The sequence below is a fragment of the Dasypus novemcinctus genome, chromosome 15 (genome assembly GCF_030445035.2).
Source record: "Dasypus novemcinctus isolate mDasNov1 chromosome 15, mDasNov1.1.hap2, whole genome shotgun sequence".
Taxonomy (NCBI): Eukaryota; Metazoa; Chordata; class Mammalia; order Cingulata; family Dasypodidae; genus Dasypus; species Dasypus novemcinctus.
This window is the reverse complement of record NC_080687.1, coordinates 96,134,379-96,156,858: the sequence shown is the minus strand read 5'-3', so window position 1 is coordinate 96,156,858 and position 22,480 is coordinate 96,134,379. Positions and strand designations below refer to the sequence as shown.

Genomic DNA, 22,480 nt, shown 5'->3' with positions numbered 1-22,480 from the left:
TAAAAAAAAAGAAAGTGCTAAAATCAAAGACCTAAAAAGAAAAAGATAGGATGTAGAATTTTTTCAAGTCAACATTCTTTATCTAAGTTCTTATCTAACTTTATCCAAGTTCTTTATCTAACCTTTAAACCCATCGCTATATGCCATTCCCTAGTAAGGGACCATGACATTATATTGGGCTTCAAATTTCGGGGAGTTCTGGATCACAGAGTGTTTCAACAATGGCAATGGAGGGATACTGGTATGGGATACCAATGACAGGTGATATATGGCTGACAGGGAGCTGTACAGAACATATGTTCAGGGTGCATGGTAATGTTTGGATATACTCATAGTGGCAACAATTAAAAACCACAGCAGGGGGGGTACTGGGTTCCTGGCCAGTGGTGCTCTGTCGTGGTCCCTAGGGGAGCAGCGACAGTCTCCCAGGTACAGTGGTGGGGACCGGGAGGGAGTGAGGGTTCAACAGTGAGCCCCTGATGCTAATGACTATGCTTGTGAGCTGATAAGCCTAAAATAAGAACAAGGCCTAGAGCAACATTGTGCCTGGGAATTTCCTCCTGTCAGCCTTCATGTTACTCAAATGTGGCCAGTCTCGAAGCCAAACTCAGCATGTAAATGCAATGCCTTCCCCCCAGCGTGGGACATGACACCCGGGGATGAGCCTCCCTGGCAACGAGGGACCACTATCAACTACCAACTGATGATGCAACTGGAAAATGACCTTATATGGAAGGTTCAATGCGGATCAGCAGAATATCCCTGTCTACATAAAATAACATGACTTTAAAATGCTGTTTGACCTAAAGTAAGGGGGAAATGGAAAGGAGAAATGAGTTTATATGGCTACGAGTTTCTAAAAAAGAGTCTGGAGGCTGGCAGAAGGATTGCCCTCATGCACAACTGAGCAGAGTCAGAGAGACAGATAAAGCAGATACAACCCCCAGATATTGGTTCCTTTGAGGGCTAAAGAGACCCATGGGAGTTATGGTCATGGCAGATGGGGTTAACTACCAGGGCAGATGGCCCCTCTTTGGAAATGGTGTTTATGTGTGATGAATGTGGACTCAGATGGGATCTTCCTTCATAAGACTTTCATGCTAATGTGCTGGAGGTGCAGTTAATGTTGGGGCTTAAGATATATTTAGGGGATTTGAATCTCTGGACTGACAATGTGATAGCCAGGTCCTGAGCCTCAACAGACTCCAGCACCTACAATCTGATTTATTGGAACTTACCACACTCAGCTAAGATGGAGTTGAAGAAGGACAACCACCACACCATGGAGCCTAGAATGATTACAACTGAAAGTGGGAGGATTGCATCCAGCATCCATGTGGAATCTGAGCCTCCTCTTGACATAGAGGTGCAATGGACACAACCAATCCAATGTCCACATAGAAGAGGTGGCATTGGATTTGGAAAAGTGGACATGTGGATGATGGGTATGGGGAAAGGCAGGAAGAGATGAGAGGTGGAGACGTCTTTGGGACATGGAGCTGCCCTGGATGATGCTTCAGAGGCAATCACCGGACATTGTAAATCCTCACAGGGACCACTGGATGGAATGGAGGAGAGTATGGGCCATGAAGTGGACCATTGACTATGAGGTGCAGAGGTGCCCAAAGATGTACTTACCAAATCCAATGGTTGTGTCATGATGATGGGAACGAGTGTTGCTGGGGGGGGGAGAGGGGGTTGGGGGGTGGGGTTGAATGGGACCTCACATATATATTTTTAATGTAATATTATTACAAAGTCAATAAAAAAAATAAAAAATAAAAAAAAATAAAATAAAATAAAATAAAATCAAAGACCTAACTACATACCTGGAGGAACTAGAAAAAGAACAACAAGCTAACCCCAAAGGAAGTACAAGGGAGGAAATAACAAAGATTAGTGCAGAACTAAATGAAATTGAAAATTTGAAAGGACTAGAAAAAATAAAACCAAAAGATGGTTCTTAGAGATCAATAAAATGGACAAACCCTTAGCTACACTAACAAAGAAAAAAAAAAAGGAAGATGCAAATACATAAAATAAGAAATGAGGAAAAGGAAATCACCACTGACCCCACAGAAATAAAGTGTATCATAGGAGGACACTTTGAAAAATTACATGCCAAAAACAATCATTTAGAGGAAATGGGCAAATTCCTAGAAACACACAAGTAGCCTACACTGGTGAAAGAAGAAAAATGAACTCAATAGACCAACCACAGGTAAAGAGATAGAATCAGTCATCAAAAACCTCCCAACTAAGAAGAGCCCAGGAGCAGACAGTTTCACATGTGAATTCGACCAAACATTCCAGAAAGAACTAACACCAATCCTGTTTAAACTCTTCCAGAAAATAGAAGTAGAAGGAACATCACCTACCTCAGTCTAGAATGCCAACATTACCCTAATACCAAACCCAAAGATGCTACAAGAAAGGAAAATTGCAGACCAATCTCTAATGAACCAGATGCTAAAATCCTCAACAAAATACTTGCTAATCATATTGAACAACACATCAAGCAAATGACACACCATGACTAAATGGGTTTCATCCTGGGTAAGCAAGGAGCATTAAACATAAGAAAATCAATCAATAAAATACACCACCTAAAGAGATCAAAGGAAAAAAAAAGAACACATGATCATCTCTACAGATGCAGGAAAAGCATTTGACAAAACACACCCTTTCCTGATTAAAACACTCCAAAAGATAGGAATAGAAGGAAACTTCCTCAACATAATATAAGGTATTTATGAAAAACCCACAGATAAATCCTAGACAACCGTGAACTCCTAAAAGGCTTCCATCTAAGATTGGATACAAGAGAAGGATGTCCACTGTCACTGCTCTTATTTAACATTGTGTTACAAGTACTTGCATGAGCACTGAGGCCAGAAAAAGATTTAAAAGGCATCAAAATTGGAAAAGAAGAAGTAAAAGTTTCACTATGTACAGACGACATGATCCTATACATAGAAAACCCTCAGAAACAAAGCTTCTAGAACTTATAAATGAGTTCAGTAAAGTCAAAGGTTATAAGAACAATGCAAAAAAATAAGTAGCATTCCTCTACACCAATAATGAGCAATCTGATGAGGAAATCAAGGGAAAAAATAGCATTTACAAAAGAAACTAAAAAGATCAAATATCTAGGAATAATTTAACTAAAGAAGTAAATGACATACACAGACAACTGCAAAGAACTGTTAAAGGAAATCAAAGAAGACTTCAATAAATGGAAGAATATTCCCTGCTCATGGATAAGAACACTAAATATCATTGAGATGTCTATCTTACCCAAACTAATCTACAGATTTAATGCAATCCCAATAAAAATCAACACAGCATTTTTTAACGAATTGGAAAGACTTACTATGAAATTTATTTGGAAGGGCAAGAGTCCCTGAATATTCAAAGACATATTGACAAAGTAAAATGAAATTGGAGGAATCACACTACCTGACTTTAAAGCATACTACAAAGCTACAGTGGTCAAAACTGCATGGTACTGGCACAAGAACAGACTTAATAACTAATGGAACTGAACTTAGAGTTCTGATATAGATCATGGCATATACAGTCATTTGATCCTCAGCAAAGCCACCGAGCCCACTCAACTGGGAGAGAATGGTGTCTTCAACAAATGGTGCTGGGACACTGGATATGAATATCCAAAAGAATATCCATCTCACACCTTATACAAAAACTAACTAAAGATGGATCAAAGATCTAATTATAAGAGGCAAGACCATAAAGACCTTGGAAGGTAAGAAGGGAAGCTTCTATAAGACCTTGTAATAGGAAATGTCTTCATGAACTTCAAACCCAAAGCATGAGAAGCAAAAGAAAAAAATAGATAAATGGGACCTCCTCAAAATTAAAACCATTTGCACTGGAAAGGAGTTTGTGACAAAAGTGAAAAGACAGCCTCAACAACGGTAGAAAGTATTTGGTAACCAAATATCTGATAGGAGCCTAATATCCAGCATATGTAAAGAAATCCTGTATCTCAAAAATAAAAAGACAAACAACCCATTTTAAAAATGGACAAGTGATTTGAACAAACACTTCTCCAAAGAAGCAATACAAAAGGCTAAAAAGCATATGAAAAGATGCTCAACATCACTAGCTATTAGGGAAAAGCAAATCAAAACTACAATGAGATACCATCTTACTTCCACCAGATGGGTGGACATTAAAGAAATCAGAGGACTAAGGTGTTGGAGAGGATGTGGAGTAATGGACACCCTCATCTACTGCTGGTGGGAAGGTAGAATGGCCCGGCCATTGTGGATGACAGTTTGGGATTTCCTCAAAAAACTAACTGTAGTCATTTCCACTGCTGGGTATATATCCAGAAACTGAAAACAAAGACAAAAACTGCTTATGCACAACAATGTTCATAGCAGCTTTATTCACTATTGCCAAAACTGGAATCAACCCAAATGCCCATTAAGAGATGAATGGATAATCAAAATGTAGTCTACACATACAATGGAATATTATTCAACTGTAGAAGGAACACAGTACAACACATGGGATAACATGAATGAATCTGAAGGGCCTTATGTTAAATGAAGCAAGCCAGGCATTGAAGGACAAATATTACATGACTTCTTGGATAAGAATTAAGTTAAGTGGGCCAACTCAGGGAGCTGGAGTCTGGAAGATAGGTTTACAGGAAATAGAAAGGGAGAAGATTGTGACCCAATGCCCATAGGGGTGAAATCTATGATAAGGTGTGAGTAGTTGTGTGGTGAAGGGATATGACAGGGGTGTAGGGATACTAATGGATTGGGTGGTGCAAGCTTGACAGGGAGCTTGGGTAGGGAGGATGGGTTGGATGGTCCATGAAAAGGGGGGAAGGGTTGGGGGAAGTAGCAGGTGAACACTGGGGATTGGCAGGTATGTGGTTGAAACTACAATGCTGAGAAAATTCTTTTGGCAATATGACAAGGAAGGGCTACTGGTTAAGGGTGTTGGATGGAGGTACATTTGGGACAGGGCACACCTGGGGCAGTCTTCTAGAGAAGGTGCAAGTGATGATTTTGTCATAGTGTGTTGGAACAGTGGTGGGAGACCCACCTAATGAGTGGAAAGGAGTTAAACTCCCATAAAGGGGAGTCTTGATATGTTCTCAAACACAGGGGAGGGTGAATCTGGAGAGTATGGGTGGTTCCTAATAGGGGAGGACAGACTACTGTGTCAAGCCATCAGCATTGCTGCAGGAATTACAAATCTTGTCCTTCAAGGAGTGAAGCCTTGTGGGCACAGTAAGTCCTGAGGGAAGGGAGAGGGAGGAAAGGGATCAATGGAAGAGTAGGTATTTAGGGGGCAAAGGAAGTGTTCTGTCTGATCTTGCAATGATGGACATAGGCCATGTTAAATTTCATCAAAAATGCATAAAGGTATATGGTCTAAAATGTAAACCATAATAGAAACCACTGACCATAGTTGGCAGCTATGTTTTAATATTTGTACATCAGTTGCAACAAATGTACCATCCACATGTGAAAAAGGTTCTTAACAAGGAAAGGGGATAAACAGGGGGATGTTGGGTATATGGGAGTCCCCTAGATTCTGTATGTGACTTTACTGTGACCTAAAACTTCTTTAAAGACAAAATGAAAAAGGTAAAATACTAGGGAAGTAATGGAAGAAAATGTAAGTGTACATATAGGACAACATATATTACAGTGATGAAAAGCAAAACTTAATTTTTCATTTTTTAAATACCCCTTTTTTAAGCTTATTTTAGTTTTAGTTTCCTTAATTATGTATTTTATTTCTGACATTTAAACCTTCATTATTATTCCATTTTCCTATTAAGCAAATTTGAAAATATTCTTGGCTTCATTTTTGAAGAAGTTTTAAATCACAAAAGGTTTATAACTATGGTAGGGGAGGACCATTGGTGTGGTGTGTCCATGATGGGGATACATGGGAGGAAGTTCACCGGGGGATATATACAAGGTAGATAAATATGTCCAAATGTTCATGGGCATTGCCACAGTGGGTAGAGATTCACACAATAACTGAAAGAATATTGAAGTCCTATCCTTGGGAGCTCTGGCACATTCTCTAATGCTACAGCAACAGTCCCCCAAGGAGCAAGGACTAGTGAAAAAGGATGGTCCATTGATATACCCTTGAGATTGATGACTATGCTTATGCACTTTTTGCTCTTAAATTTGCAACTTAGCCTAGTGATGTAGAATACCTAAGAGTTATTTCCTGAGAGCCTCCATGTTACTCAAATGTGGCCTCTCCCTAAGCCAAACTCAGCATATAAATGCATTACCTTCTCCCCCAATGTGGGACATGACTCCCAGGAATGAGACTCCCTGACACTGAGGGATTACTATCAAGCACCAGCTGATGATGCAACTAGAAAAGGACACTGAACTAAAGGGGGGAAAAGGTAAAGATACATGAGTTTATATGGCTAAGAGACTTCAAAGTAAGCCAGGAGGCCGTCAGAGATTAAAATGTCTCTGCAGGATGTCATAGACTGCCAAAGCAGATGCTACCACAAATACTGGGACACCTAAAGGATCCAGAGATACCCAGCTCCTATGTTCAGGGCAGATAGCTCCAGAGATTGATGCCTGGCCACTGGGTCCTACTTCAGAGTTTGTGCTCCTGAGTGTGACAGAGTTGGACTCAAATGTGACTTCTCTACACATGCCTCTTCTACCTCTTTTATTTGAACCTATAGTTGATGCTGGAATTGGTAGGTATACATCCAAAAGACTTGAATCTCTGGATGGTTCATGTGTCAGCTGGGCCCTGAGCCTCAGTGGAGGTGTAACACCTACTCTCCAGTTCATTGGCCTCGCCCAGGACAACTAACAAGGAGGTCAGGATGGACAACCACCATACCAAGGAACTGAGAAAGTCAACAACTGCAGGCAAGAAAGTCTCATCTATTAGCCAAATGAGATCAAAGTCGCCTCTCAGGTAGAGTAGGCATCACCATTCCAGAATCCTCAGGATTGGGGAATAAAATATAGATTAGTGTGGACTTATTGGTGTTCTACTATAGACTTCCTGTGGTTCTATCAATGGAAAAACTATTCATCAATGTGGAGACATTGGCCAATGATGGTGCTGAACTCAGGGAGAGGGAAAAAGAGGTATAATGTGGGGGCATTTTCAGGACTTGGAATAGACCCGAATGACATTGCAATGACAGATACAGGCTATAGCAGTTTGATATTATGGATGAATTCCAAAAAGAAATATTGGATTATGTATGTAAACTGATCTTTTTGGGGGGCATATTAAATTATGTTGGATTTACAGGTTTACTCGATTAGGTAATTATGTTAGACACTTGTGCCAGAAGGGCATTGAGTCCCCACCCTTTGGTGAGCAGGGACACACAGATAAAAGGCAAGGCAAAGGACAGAGTTAAGGGTTCTTAATGTTGTAGTTTTGATGTTGGAGTTTGATGCTGAAGCTGGAGCCCTGGGAAGCAAGGAACCCTGAACTCAGAGAGAAGCAATACCCTGGAAGGGAAGAAACACAGGAAGCCTGAACCCTTGCAGATGTCAGCAGCCATCTTGCTCCAACATGTGAAAATAGACTTTGGTGAGGGAAGTAACTTATGCTTTATGGTCTGCTATCTGTAAGCTCCTATCCCAAATAAATACCCTTTGCTAAAAAACAACCAATTTCTGGTATTTTACATCAGTACCCCTTTGCCTGATTAATACGCAGGCCATTATATATTCTGCCATAACCTACAGAATTCAGTGCGAGAGAGTGTAAACTACAATGTAAACTATAATACATACTTAGTTGCAATGCTTCAAAATCTGTTCATCAATTGTAATGAATGTAGCACACTAGTGCAAGAAGTTGGTAATGTTGGGAACAGTGGGAGGTGTAAGGAGTAGGGCATATGGGTATCTCTCATATTTTTAATGTAACATTTTATGTAATCTAGGGATCTTTTAAAAATAAATTTAAAAAGGACACAAAGGCCTCTGAGCTGACTACAAAGGGGTATCCAGGGATTTACCATCCCCAGAAAGGGGAGAGAGAGGGGCAGTGTCTAAGGCTGACAGCTTCTGACCACAGTTCTGGTCTGCTGTGTCCCACCAGCCCTTCCAGGCTGAGTGGGACCACACTGTTGTCTACCTTGGGACACTAAACAGGCCTGGAGAAATCCAAAATTCTCAATCTCCCTCTCTTATAGCTGGCACTGATTGTTGAGGATGGACCTTCCCAGGAAACAGGGAAGAGAGAGACAAGATCTAAGGCTGACTTTGGTTTTGACTCACAAATTTGGCCTGTTCTGTCCCACGGGCCCTTCCAGGCCAGGGAGGCCTTGCCATTGCTTGCCTTCAGAGGCTGCAAGGGAGTAAAGAAATCTGACCCTCTCAATCTCCTCGATGAACGGGGACTAATTGTTGAAGATGCAGAAGGGAGTGGGACTATTTCTTACCCAGAAAATGGGAGGGGGTTGCCAGAGAAGGCTAGAGACTTTTTTTATAAGAAAGTTCAAATTACAAGGCTCTTAGGCTCCAGGCAGGACCCTTTCAGATTGATCCAGGCTGTGTTACAGCAAAAACACTCTAAACAGGCATTGAACTGAGAGGACTGCCAAAGAGTGTCATCTGCTGGCAGAACTAGGTAGTACATGTGAGAAAATAAAAAATAAACGAGGCATTTTCTGACCTTTATAGCTTTCCTCCCAAGGCCCTAGGAAGTAGGTCTGCAACCCATTACTGGGTGCAGAGCACACCTTTGAGCAACTAACAGGGACAACCCTAATGATCCAGGCTGAATCAAGAATCAAAGAGCAACAGTAACACACTGTCTCCTGCCACAAAATCCCAACAAAAGACAAAGAAATTGAGCATCTGAGGAAACTACATACAAATCAGGTGCCTAGAATCAGCAAACATTTATGAGCCAGAGGAAGAAAATGGAAGACATAGCCCAGGAAAAGGAATATATCAAAGTCCCAGAAGAGATGCAGGATTTGAGAGAACTAATTAATGAGATGTGTACCAATTTCCAAAACTAAATTCATGAGTTGAAAGACAATATGGCTAAAGGGATGAATGACATCAAGAAGACGTTGACCAAGCAAAAATAGAATTTGAAATATGGAACAGAAAAGCAACAGAGCTCATGGGAATGAAAGACACAATAGGTGACATCAAAAACACATTAAAGGTCTACAACAATTTCAGGCAGACTTGAAAGGACAGAAGAAAGTATAAGTGATACCAAAGACAGAACAGCTGAAATTGAAGAGAGAAAAGAACAGAGGGAGGAAAAATGCAGAAAAAAATTGAGCAGAGGCCCGGGAGATGAATGACAACAGAAAACACAACAACATACATGTCATGGGAGTTCCAGAAGGAGAAGAGAAGGGAAAAGGATTAGAAAGAGTATTTAAGGGAATAGTTAAAATTTCCCAACGCTCACAAAAGGAATGATCCTGCATGTCTAAGAAGCCCACCTTATCCTAATCAGAATAAATCCAAATAGACATACTCCAAAACATATATTATTCAGAATGTCAAATGTCAAAGATAAAGAGAAAATTCTGAGAGCAGTAACGGAAGCAAATCATCACATACAAGGGATGCCCAGTAATAGTGTGGATTTCTCATCAGAAACCATGCAGGTGAGAAGACAGTGGTTACGGTGGAATTAGGAGACTGAAAGAGAAAAACTGCCAGCCAAGAATTCTGCACCCAGCAAAACTGTCCTCCAAATATGAAGGTGAGTATAAAATATCCACAAACAGAAACTAAGAGAGTTTGTAAAAAAGAATCCACATTGCATAAAATAATAAGGAAGCCATAGAGCCTGAAAGAAAAAGAAGAGAAAAGCCTGTAGGAGAGTAGAGAAAAAAGAAGAGCAGAAAGGATAACCAAGAGAAAAAAGACAGACCAAAATATGACATGACACATGAAAAGCAAAGAATAAATTGTAGGAAGTAAACAATGCATTTACAGTCCTATCATCGATTGTTAATGGATTAAACACACCAAACAAAAGATATAGATTGACAGGATGGATAATAAACACATGAGCCATCTATATGCTGCTTACAAGAGACCCACCTTTGACTCACGGATACAAACCAGCTAGAAGTAAAAAGTTGGAAAAAGACACTCCATGCAAATAGTAACCAAAAAAGAGCAGGGTCAACTATACTATTATTGGACAAAACAGACTTGAAGTGAAAAAAAGTTATGAGTCAGAGAAGGTCATTATATATTAACAAAAAGGACAACCCACCAGGAAGATATATTTATGCACCTAACCAGGGTGCCCCAAAATACATAAGACAAACTCTGTCAAAACTGAAGGGAGAAACAGGCATCTGTACAATAATCACTGGAGAGTCTAATACACCACTCACATTATGAGACAGAACAACTGGACAGAAGATCAACGAGGAAACAGAGAACTTAAAGAATAAATGAGTTAGACTTAACAGACACACAGAATGCTGCATCCAAACGCAGCAGGTTATACATTCTTCTCAGGTGCCCATGGATCCTTCACCAGGATACACCACATGTAGGGCACACTGCCGGTCTCAATACATATGAAAAGATTGAAATTATACAAAGGACCTTCTTAGAGCATAATGGAACAAAATTGGAAATCAAGAATAGACACGAAAAAGGTAACTTTGCAACTTGTGGAGTCTAAACAACACACTCTTAAATGATCAGTAGATCAAAGAAGAAATTGCAAGTGAAATCAGTAAATGTGTAGACAAATAAAAATGAGAACACAAATTACCAAAACAGCAATCGATACAGCAAAGCCAGTCTGGAGAGGGAAATTTATAGCCCTAAACACCTATGTTAAAAAAGTAGAAAGAGCTAAACTCAAAGACTTAACTGAACACCTAGAGAAAATGGAAAAAGAACAACAAACCAATCCTCAAAGCAAGCAGAAGGAAAGAAATAATAAAGATTAGAACAGAGATAAATGAAATTGAGAACAACAACAACAAAAAAATAGATAAAATCAAAACCAAAAGCTGCTTTTTGAGAAGGTCAGTAAAATTGACAAATCACTAGCAAGATTAACAAAGGAGAAAAATAGGCAAATAAATACAATCAGAAATGCAAGGAGGGAAGTAATGACAGACATCACAGAAATAAAAAGAATCAAAAGACGATACTATGAGAAACTGTATGCCAACAATGACAACCTAGAAATGGACAAATTCCTAGAAAGGCACAACCAATCTACACTGACGCTACAAGAAATACAAGAATTAACAAACCAACCACATTTAAAGAGACTGAATTCATCATCAAACACCTCCCAACAAGGAAAAGCTCAGGACCAGATGACTTCAGAGATGAATTCTACCAAGCATTTCAAAAAGAATTAACAACAATCCTGTTTAAACTCTTCCAACATGATGAAGAGGAGGGAAAATTACCCCACTCCCTTTATGAAGCCAACATCACCCTAACACCAAAGCCAGATAAAGACACTACATGGAAAGAAAAGTACAGACTCATCTCTTCAATGAACACAGAGATGCAAAAATTCTCAACAAAATATTGACAAATTGAATCCAGCAGCATTATCGAAGACTTACACATCATGACCAAGGGGGATTTGTTCCTGGTATGCAAGGCTAGCTCAACATTAAAAAGCCATCAACAAAATACACCACATTAAAAAAAAATTGAAGGGAAAAAACATGATGATTACAATAGACACAGAAAAGGCACTTGACAGGACCCAGCATTCTTTCTTGGTAAAAAACACTTCAAAAGGTATGAATAGAAGGAAAATGCCACAATAGGATAAAAGGCATATATGAAAAACCCACAGCCAACATTGTACTCAGTGGGGAAAGGTTGAAAGCTTTCCACCTAAGATCAGGAACAAGACAAGGATGCCCCCGATCACCATTGCTATTCAACATTGTACTACAGGTTCTAGCTAGAGCAATTAGAGAAGAAAAAAAATTAAAGGCATCCAAATAGGAAAAGGGGACATAAAACTTGCACTACCAGCAGATGACATGATCCTATATTTAGAAAATTCTGAAATGTATGGAACGGAGCTACTTGAGATAATAAATGAGTTCAGCAAAGTGGCAGAATACAAGATCCACATGCAGAAATCAGTGTTCTTGTACAGTAGTATTACACAATCTGAGAAGAAATCAGGGGGAAGATTCCATTTACAATAGCAACAAAAAGACTCAATATGTAGGGAACAACTTAGTCAAAGAAGTATAGGACCTAGTCATGGAAAACTACAAAACAGTGGCAAAAGAAATTTAAAATGACCTAAACAAATGGAATGACACTCTGTGTTCATGTACTCTAAGACTAAATATTGTGATGATATCAATCCAACCTAAATTGATTTATAGACTCAATGTAATGCCAATCAAAATTCCAACAGCCTAATTGACAGAAATAGAAAAGGTAATTACCAAATTCATTTGGAAGGGAAAAGGCACCCAAGTAATCAAAAGCATTCTAAAAAAAGAAGAGCAACGTGGGAGGAATTTCACTGCCAGACCTTGAAACATATTACAAAGCTACAGTGGTCAAAACAGCAAGGCACCGGCATAAAGAGAGACTCGTCGATTAGTATAATAGAATTTAGAGTCAAGAAATAAACCCTCACCTCCACGGCCAACTAGTTTTTCAGACACGTACCAAGTCCATGTTAATGGGGAAAAAGTCCCTTCAATAAATGGTGCTGGGAGACCTGGATATCTATAATCAAAAGAATGGAATGGAACCCCTATCTTACATCCCATACAAGAATCAACTCAAAATGGATCAGAGACCTAGATATAAAAGTAAGACTTTTATATCTACCATAAAACTGCTTGAAGAGGGAAGCAGACTTGGCCCAGTGGTTAGGGCATCTGTCTACCATATGGGAGGTCCGCAGTTCAAACCCGGGCCTCCTTGACCCGTGTGGAGCTGCCCATGCAGAGTGCTGATGTGCGCAAGGAGTGCCGTGCCACACAGGGGTGTCCCCTGTGTAGGGGAGCCCCATGCTCAAGGAGTGTGCCCCATAAGGAGAGCCGCCCAGCACGAAAGTAAGTGCAGCCTGCTCAGGAGTGGCACTGCACACACGGAGAGCTGACACAGTAAGATGATGTAACAAAAAGAAACACAGATTCCCATGCCGCTGACAACAACAGAAGTGGACAAAGAAGAAGATGCAGCAAATACACATGGAGAACAGACAACCAGGGTGGGGGGGGGGAAGGGGAGAGAAATACATAAACAAATCTTAAAAAAAAAAAAACTGCTTGAAGAAAGTGTAGGGAAACATCTTAAAGACCTTGTGCTACATGGTGGTTTCTTGGACCTTACACCCAAAGCACATGAAACAAAAGAAAAAATAGATAAATGGGACCTCCTCAAAATTAAACATGTGTATACCTCACAGGACTTTGTCAAAAGGGTGTAAAGGCAGCTGCCTCAGCAGAAGGAAATACTTGGAAATCACATGTCCAATAAGGGATTAATATCCATGATATGTAAAGAGACATTACAACTCAAAAATTAAAAAAAGACTCAATTAAAAAATGGGCAAAAGACATGAATAGATATTTGTCCAAAGAAGAAATACAAATGGCAAGAAAAAACATGAAAAAGTGTTCAATATGAGTAATGATTAGGGAAATGCAAATCATAACTAAGAGATATCTTTTTACACCAATCAGAATGGCCACTATTAAAAAGTCAGAGAACTACAAATGTTGGAGAGGATGTGGAGAGACAGGAACTCTTACAATTGGTGGAAATACAGAATGGTACAGCCACTGTGGAGGACTGTTGGGCAGTTCCTAAAGAAGCTGAATATAGGGAAGCGGACTTGGTCCAGTGGTTAGGGCATCCGTCTACCACATGGAAGGTCTGCAGTTCAAACCCCGGGCCTCCTTGACCCGTGTGGAGCTGGCCCACATGCAGTGCTGATGCGCACAAGGAGTGCCCTGCCACGCAGGGGTGTCCCCCGCATAGGGGAGCCCCATGTGCAAGGAGTGCACCCCATAAGGAGAGCTGCCCAGGGCAAAAGAAAGTGCAGCCTGCTTAAGAATGGTGCTGCACACACGGAGAGCTGACACAACAAGATGACGCAACAAAAAGAAACACAGATTCCCACGCCACTGACAACAACAGAAGCGGACAAAGAAGAAGATGCAGCAAATAGACATAGAGAACAGACAACTGGGGCAGGGTGGGGATGAGGGGAAATAAATAAATAAATAAATAAATATATATATATATTTTTTAAAAAGAAGTTGAATATAGATTTGCCAGCGACCCAGCACTATCACTATTGGGTCTACACCCAGAATTGAAAGCAGTGATACAAATACACATCTGCACACCACTGTTCATAGCAGTGCTAGTCATGATGTCAAAAGCTGGAAAGAAGCCAGGTGTCCATCAACTGACAAATAGATAAACAAACAGTGGTATATTCCCACAATGGAATATTATCCAGTACTTAAGAAGAAATAGGCAAGCGGATTTGGCCAGACAGATAGGGCGTCTGCCTACCACATAGGAGGTCCAAGGTTCAAACCCAGGGCCTCCTGATCTGTGTGATGAGCTGGCCCACGCACAGTGCTGATTTTCCCAAGGAGTGCTGTGGCACGCAGGGGTGTCCCCCGCATAGAGGAGCCCCATGTGCAAGGAGTGCGCCCCATATGGAGAGCCGCCCAGCGTGAAAGGAAGTGCAGCCTGCCCAGGAGGGGTGCCACACACACGGAGAGATGACAGAAGAAGATGACGCAACAAAATGAGGCACAGATTCTGGGTGTCACTGATAAGAATACCAGCGGACACAAGAAGAACACACAGAAAATGGACACAGAGAGCAGACAACTGGGGTGGGGTGGGGAAGGGGAGAGTAATAAATAAAAAATAAATCTTAAAATAAAAAAAAGTCCTAAAACATTTGACAAAGTCAACGAAACTGGAGGACATTATGTTGAGTGAAGGAAACCAGACACAAAAGGACAAATACAATAAATGCGGGATCGCTATGAACTAAATATGTTATATAACATACTGTATGATTCCATTTATATAAAATGTAACTATAAATGATTTTATAGAAGGGGGAATAAAAGTATCTGTGCAAGAATAGCCAAAAAGGGGAGCTGTGAACAGTAGGGGAAGCACAGATGGAGAAGGGATGGATTTACCTTTTTATTATTATTGAAATTAAGAAAATGCTCTAATAAGATTGAGATGATGAATGCACAACTATGTGATGGTGTCAAACACCACTGACTGTGCGGTGAACTGTATGTATGCTTTGTTGATACGTATCGATAAAAATGATTTGTTAAAAAAAATGACAAACAGCACTTAAAAATGGGAATCTATGTAAATAACACTTTCACCAGAGAAGAAACATTCACTTCTTTCACCAGTAGGGAAATACAAAATAAAATCTGCTATGACTTATCATATAGACATAGTAAAATGGCTAAAATCAAGAAAGATAATACCAACTGTTCACGAAGATGTGGAAAACCAGGAGTTCTCATACATTGCTAGTGAGAATGCCAAAAGGTGCTACCACTTTGGGAAACATTTTGTCAGTTTCTTAAAAATATAAACTTACATCATTCTTGCTAGTTCCACTCCGCGGTATCTATCCAAGACGACTTGCTGTACCATGATTCCCACAGCAAGTTCACGGCAAGTTCACGGCGGCCAAAACTGGAGAAACATACAAACGCCTGTCACCCGGGGCTGGGATGAGAGGAGGTGGTACATGGTAAACAGCGGTGCAGCTCTAATTAGGTAACTGCACTCAAGTAACTGTCACAGATGAACAAGTTATCCGTGTCTGGAAAAATGCCAAAGACTGAAGCAGGCCCGGAGCCCCCCGCCCACGCCCCCGCTCCCCCGCCAAGGGCGCCCCCACGCCCCTGGCGACAAACCGCACGCAGAGGGCAGGGCCTGCGGGGCCCCGCGCACAACCGTCCAGCGAGCGGGAGCTTGGGCGGCCGCGGGCCGGGCGCGCCCTCAGCGCCGCGCGGGGACGGCCGCTCGCCCGCTTCTCCGCGCTGCCGGCGGCCCCGCAGCCCCGCGCCCCGCCCCGCCCGCAGGCCCGCGGGCGCTCCCCGCCGCCCGCCCCGCCGCCGCCAGGTGGCGCCAAACAGGTCCCGGGCTCCGAGCCGGCGCAGGCGGGCGTCTGAGGAGGGGCCGCGCGCTCCGCCTGAGGGTTCCGGGCCGGCGCTCAGTAAGCGCCCCCCGCGGGGATCCCCGCACACCGGGGGCCCCGCGGCGCCTCAGCCGGCCGCAGCACCAGGTCAACGGTCGGACGCGAACGGGGAACCTCGGGGGGCGGGGCCTCGGGGGGGCGGGGCCTCGGGGGGGCGGGGCCTCGGGGGCGGGCTGAACGCCCAGGGGCGGGGCTAAGCGGTGGGGATGCGGCGGCGCGGCCAGCAGCAGGGCTGAGCGCCCGGCCACGCCCTTGCCAGGAGCCCCGCCCCCGCCGCGGCCCGAGGCGGACCCGCGCGCACTCGGGGCTCCTGCGCGCTCCCGTCCCACTAGACTTCGGGGCCCCTACCTGCGTCCTCCGGGAGGAGGGTCTCCGCACCCCCGAGATCCGGCTAGCGCCTGGCAGCCACCCAGGTCCACCTGGCCAGGAGTGGGGGCGCCTCCCGGGAAGAGCTGCCGGCGCCCCCTATTGTGAGGTAAATATTCTTCTACATCAAAGAAGACTGAAGCTCAGGGCGCAGCGCAATAAAGGGCAGCAGGGGGTGCGTTGGGTGGGGGGGGACCGGGAGTCTCATTGTAAACAGATGGTTACTGGCTCCTTTTCAACTAAAGGTCATGATTCTAGGACCCAAGATGATAAAAATAGTTAAAATGAACAGAATTATTGTAGTTTCCCAAGATACACAGGATTTTAAAGTGGAAACTCTTCAAGGGAAATTAAGACCTATGAAATGCTATGATTATAAGTGAATCAACACTTGGAATATTTTAGAGCAATACTTGGGACAAGCTGTCAGTAACTCATCTTTCAGGACTTGTGTAATCACTCTAAACAGATTATTCCTGTAATGTCAAAAAACTATCATATAAATGGAAACTTGAAAAAAAGTTTTACTTGCCTTTTTTTTAAGCTACCTTGAGCACAAAAAATGTTACATTAAAAAAATGAGGTTCCCACGCCCCCATCCCCCACTATACTATGCAAATAAAGAGAGACAAAACGGTGATTAATGGCTGGCAGGGGTTGAGGGGAGTGGAGAAGGCGGAAGAACTCCCTTTGGATCTATGAGGTTTCCTTCGGAGTGGATAAAAATGTTCTGAAATTAGATAAATTTGATGCACAACATAGTGAATGTGCTAAATGCCACAGAATGTACTGTTAAAATTGTTAATTTTATGTTATGTCACTTTCACCTAACAAAAAAAATATAATGTGAAGTGGAGGAAAAAGAAACTCTCAATCATAATGCTCTTTGGTGCTTGAAAGGAACACTTTCTTTCTACTATCTCTCTCACCTGCACCGTTCTGAGTTGTCACCTGCTGATGGTAGAGTTCCATGCCATCCAAAAGAACAAGGTGTGCCTACATTGGAAAGGAGCCACAAAAATCCTGACTGGTTCCTGTTCAAGGAATAGGTTTCTCTAGTTCTAAAAATGCCTAAAGGCTAGGATATTAAGTTAAACAAGTATTATCAACACAGACATACTCAAGAGTGAATTAGGAGGAAAAAGGAATTTTGCAATTGAGCAAGTCTCTTGCTAGTCTTCATCACTAGAACAAATTAAAGCATTTTTCTTTTCTGCTCTAGTCCAGAACCTGGTCAGAGGGTTTTCTCCTAGCTCACTTAAGCTTCCCCTGTTCTACTAGTGCCTTTGCAGGGTCCTCTCTGACCACATGAACCTTTGCTGCCATTCTTTATGTCCCATTTCTCCCTCCTCCCTCCAGTTCCTCCTCCCCCTCCTCCCCCTCCTCCTCCTGCCTCTTCTCTCTCTTCTCTCAGGCTTTTCTAAACCACAAGAGGCAGTGGCCTCTTTCCATTGTCATAGAACCCTCAAATCCCAAAGAACTGCAGAATCGCTCATCAAAGTTTGCAGGTTTTTTCTTTTACTTGTGTAGAGGACATGATCTTTTTTGGTTACTGTTAGCATGGAGTATCTTTTTCAAAGATTTCACTTTCAGGCAGTTTTTATCCCTGGTTCTAAGGTGAGTCTCTTGTAGGCAGCACATGGATGGCTCATGTTTTTCCATCCATTCTGTCAGCCTGTATCTTTTTTTTAAGATTTATTTTATTTCTATCCCCTTCCCTCTCCATTTCTGCTCTAGGTGTCCATTTGCTGTGTGTTCTTCTGTGTCTGCTTGCATTATCTGGCAGCAGTGGAAAACTGTCTCTTTTTTTGTTGTGTCATCTTGCTGTGTCAGCTCTCTGTGTGCAGTGCCACTCCTGGGTGAGCTGCACTTTTTTTTTCACATGGGGTGGCTCTCCTTGTGGGGTGCTCTCCTTACACGTGGGGCACTGCTATGCAGGGCACCCATGCATGGCAGGGCACTCCTTGAGTGCAGCAACAATGCACGTGGGCCAGCTTACCGCACAGGTCAGGAGGCCCTGGGGATTGAACCCTGGACCCTCCATGTGGTAGACAGATGCTCTAGCAGTTGAGCTGTGTCTGCTTCCCAGCCTATACCTTTTGATGGGGGAGTTTAATCCATTCACATTCAATGATATTATGGTAAATGCATTATTTGCTTCTATCATTTTATTCTTTGGTTTTCATATGTCATGTCTTATTTCTGTCTGTATTTTTGCTCTCTTGATTATCCTTTCTGCTATTCTTTCTTCTATAATCTCTTCCAAACCTCTGTCTCCTGTCTTTTTCTGTCAGGTGGTAAAGCTTCCTTTAATATTTCCTACAAAATGGAATCATTGTTATGAATACTCCTAATTTCTGTTTTCTTTGCATTTTAAACACACCTTCATATTTGAAGGCCAGTTTTGCTGCATAAAGATTTCTTAGCTGGCAGTTTTTCTCTTTTAATATCCTAATTATATCATGCCATTGTCTTCTCTTCTCCAAGTTCTGATGAGAAATCCACAATAACTCTTTCTGGGCATCCATTGTATGTGGTAGTTTGCTTCTCCATGGCTGCTGTCAGAATTTTCTCTTTATCTTTGACATTTGGCAGTTGGAGAAGTCCTGTTAGACCTACTATGAATCTGAATAGACCTATTGGAGTAGGTAATTCACATTTATTCTGATTTGGGTACACTGTGCTTCCTGGACATGTAAGGTCATTACTTTCATGAGGGTTGGGAAATTTTCAGCTCTTATTACCTCAGATACTCTTTCTGCCCCTTTTCCCTTCTCTTCCCCTTCTGGAACTGACATGACATGCATGTGGTTGTGTTTTCTATTATCATTCAACTCCCTGAGACCTAGCTCAAATTTTCACATTCTTTTCTCTTTGTTCTTTTCTCTCTTCCATTTCTGCTGTTCTGTCTTCTGCATCACTTATGGTTTCTTCTGTCATTTCAAACTTGCTGTTGTATGCCTCTAATGTTTTGTTGTTGTTGTTTTGTTTGTTTCCTCTTTAGGAGGTACTGGCAATTGAACCCAGGACCTTGTGAATTGTAAGCAGATGCCCAACCACTCAGCTACATCTGCTCCACAGTGAGAGTTCATTTTTTCATTTGTTTGTTTTTAGAAGGTGCCAGGGATCAAACCTGAGACCTCGTACATGGGAAATAGATCCTCAACCACATGAGCTACAACTGCTGCCCTCTGATTTGTTTTTTATCCCACTATTGTGTCTTTCATTCCCATGAGTTCTGTTACTTTTCTATTCAGGCTTCCAATTTCTTCTTTGTGCCCACTTGGTGTCTTCTTGATATCTTTTATCTTTTTATCCATATCATCTTTCAATGCATTAATTTGATTTTGGAAATTTGTGTGCATCTCCTTGGTTAGTTGTCCGAAATCCTGTGTATCTTCTGGGGACTTTGATAGATTCCTTTTCTTGGGTCATTTCTTCTCTTTTCTCAGAATGACTTGTAACTTTTCCCTGGTGTCTAGGCATCTGATTTGGATGGTGAGTTTACTCAGACGCTCACTTTCCTTTCATAGGGGTTTAGTGACAGGAGGCTGTGTGTTTCTGGTGTCCTTGATTCTTGGTTCAACTTGTTCTGGGTCTTTAGGATTGTTCCTGTTAGTTGCTCAGATCTGGGCCCTGAGCAGAGTAATGTGTTGCAGACCTGCTTCCTAGGGCCTTGGGGAGGGAGACTGCAAAGACCAGAAAATGCCTCTCTTGCTTATTTACTGTGTTCCCCACATGCTTTTCCTTGGTCCACCAGCAGATGGCACTCCTTGTCAGCCCTTCAGTTCAAAGCCTGGTCTGAGTGTGTTTGCATCCACCAGGCCAGATCACTGGAATAGATGATGCTTCCTGGAGGCTAAGAGCCTCCTAATTCAAAGAGTCTGTCCTGGTCAATAGAGAGGGCGATTGAGAGGGTCAGCTCTCCTTAGTCCTGGATCTCTTTAGTCCCCTGCTGGCTCCCAGGCAAACAATAGCAGGGCCCTGCCCAGCCTGCAGGAGCTCAAGGGCACAGCAGACCAAAGTTGTGGTTCAAAAGCAGCCAGCCTTAGTCTGTGTTGCTCTCTCCTCACTTCTGGGAGGTGGGTCCCCCTTTGTAGCCAGTGGCCCTGAGGCCTGAGAATTCAAAGTGTCTAAATGGTGGGTTGGATCCTGGCAGCTGCAGCATGTACTCACAGTTTTGCCACCATGGTTCTTTTCCATTGCCCCTCTCTCTGCTGGGTGGTGTCCAGCCTTCCCCGTGGGTCCTGAACCCTAGAAGTTTCTTTCCAGGCCATTGCTGCCTGTCCTCTAGCTATTTTTCTGGAAGAGAAAAGAGTCCTCTGTCTTGCTAGTCTGCCATCTTCCCAGAAGAACCAGTGTAAAGTAATGGAAGTCATTTGAGTTCACAAGATTTCAATAAAGATAACAGTAATGACTATGTATTCGGACTATTTGTACCCCATCTTTCCATAATGGTTTTTTAGTATACGCACAAATGCATATTTATAGAAATAATTATGAAATTCTCTTGAAACTTAAGCACTAAAGAAGTTAAAGCCATAAAGGAGGCAAAAGTAAACATTCTCACAAAGAGAGTTAATACAAATTGTATCAAATTTGACTGAATTGCTTAGTGTTCAGAGCAAAGTGAGAATTGTGGACATTTGAAATACTGATTTCCAAAGTGATTCTTCACTTAATGATTTTTTGATTGCTTTCTGGGTCCCATTGGAAAGGTGAGTGGTCAGAGGGTATCATTGGTGTTGGGGATTGCATAATGTCCCCCACAAAAGGTATGTTCAGCTTCCAACCCCTGGTCTGTGGGTGTGAACGCTTTTGTCAATAGGACCTTTGAATATATGGGCCTTAATCCAGTGTGGCTGAAGTCCTTATAAGCAAAGCAAATGGATGGGGAAAGGAAGCGCTGGGAGCAGCCTAAAGCTGGAAGGCAAGGGAGCCCAGTAGAGAAAGGAGAAGATGCAGCCACATGCATCAGCACAAGACAGAAAAGCCAAGGAGCACCAAGATTGCTGGTGAGATAGAAGTACTGACTCTGGGAGGAAGCACGCCTTCTAGCCTCTGAAACCTTGAGTCTGTAAATCCCTGCTGGTAAGCCAACCCATTACATGGAATCCATTACAGCAGCTAGGAAATTAGTGCAGGAGTCATGGAGGAAACAGAGTACACAGTTCTCACCCTCAGCCCCTTCCATCAGGGCAGCCCTGCTTTCCTCGTTTGTGTTCAATAGTCTCTCAGGCTACAAAGCAATTACATATTTGTTTTTCACAGAGAAGAAAACATTCCATTCTTAAGAAAAAGTTTTCCTGTTGCAAGAATGCTGAAAGTGGTGGCTTTTACAGGGATAATTAAATAACAGAACTGTTATTAGAGACAATGAATAAAAACGAACAATAATAAAAAAGATATATATCTTTTTAGCAAATAAGAACCCTTTCTTGGTAAATAAAAAACAAAACTATAATTATAAAGTATCACTTGATAAAGACATTGAGGCAGGAGGTTAGCTCTGGTCCAGGTATGTAATATTTTAGTGGTCAGTGGAAAATGAAGAAGCCAATATATATGACTTATGTCAGGGATTCTGCACCTTTCAATTATTGAATTCATTACAGTCTCCCAACAGAAAGGTTCGATCTTCATCATACATGAAAATCTTATAGGAAACATATTTAAAATACTATTTTCTATACCTTATACCCAGATATTTTTATCAGTGATTTGGTGTGGAGAACCAGAAATCTGCATTTTATTAAAATATATTAGATTTCTTGATTAGGTACATGAACATAATGAAAAAATCTATCTGGGATAATCTCACCATCACTTCTGTCCCATCAGCCTAGTTTACTCTGCCACTCTTTCAAATTATTATTATTATGAATTTCTT

The 22,480-nt window shown here is 42.0% G+C and overlaps 1 long non-coding RNA gene across 2 annotated transcripts in view; it reads right to left on the bottom strand.

Annotated features, from left to right (window-relative positions):
• The window catches only part of LOC131273461 (uncharacterized), a 76,671-nt gene extending 59,943 nt beyond the window's left edge, over nt 1–16,728 (bottom strand). Inside the window, exons 1-2 of one of the 2 annotated variants that reach the window (XR_009180696.2) lie at nt 16,573–16,728; nt 15,619–15,716 (exon numbers count right to left, since the gene is read on the bottom strand). This is a non-coding gene — a long non-coding RNA (uncharacterized lncRNA). Of the gene's footprint in view, nt 1–15,618; nt 16,047–16,572 lie in introns of those variants that run through there. The other variant, XR_009180695.1, reaches the window with a different exon arrangement.
• Between the last annotated feature and the right edge of the window lie 5,752 nt (nt 16,729–22,480).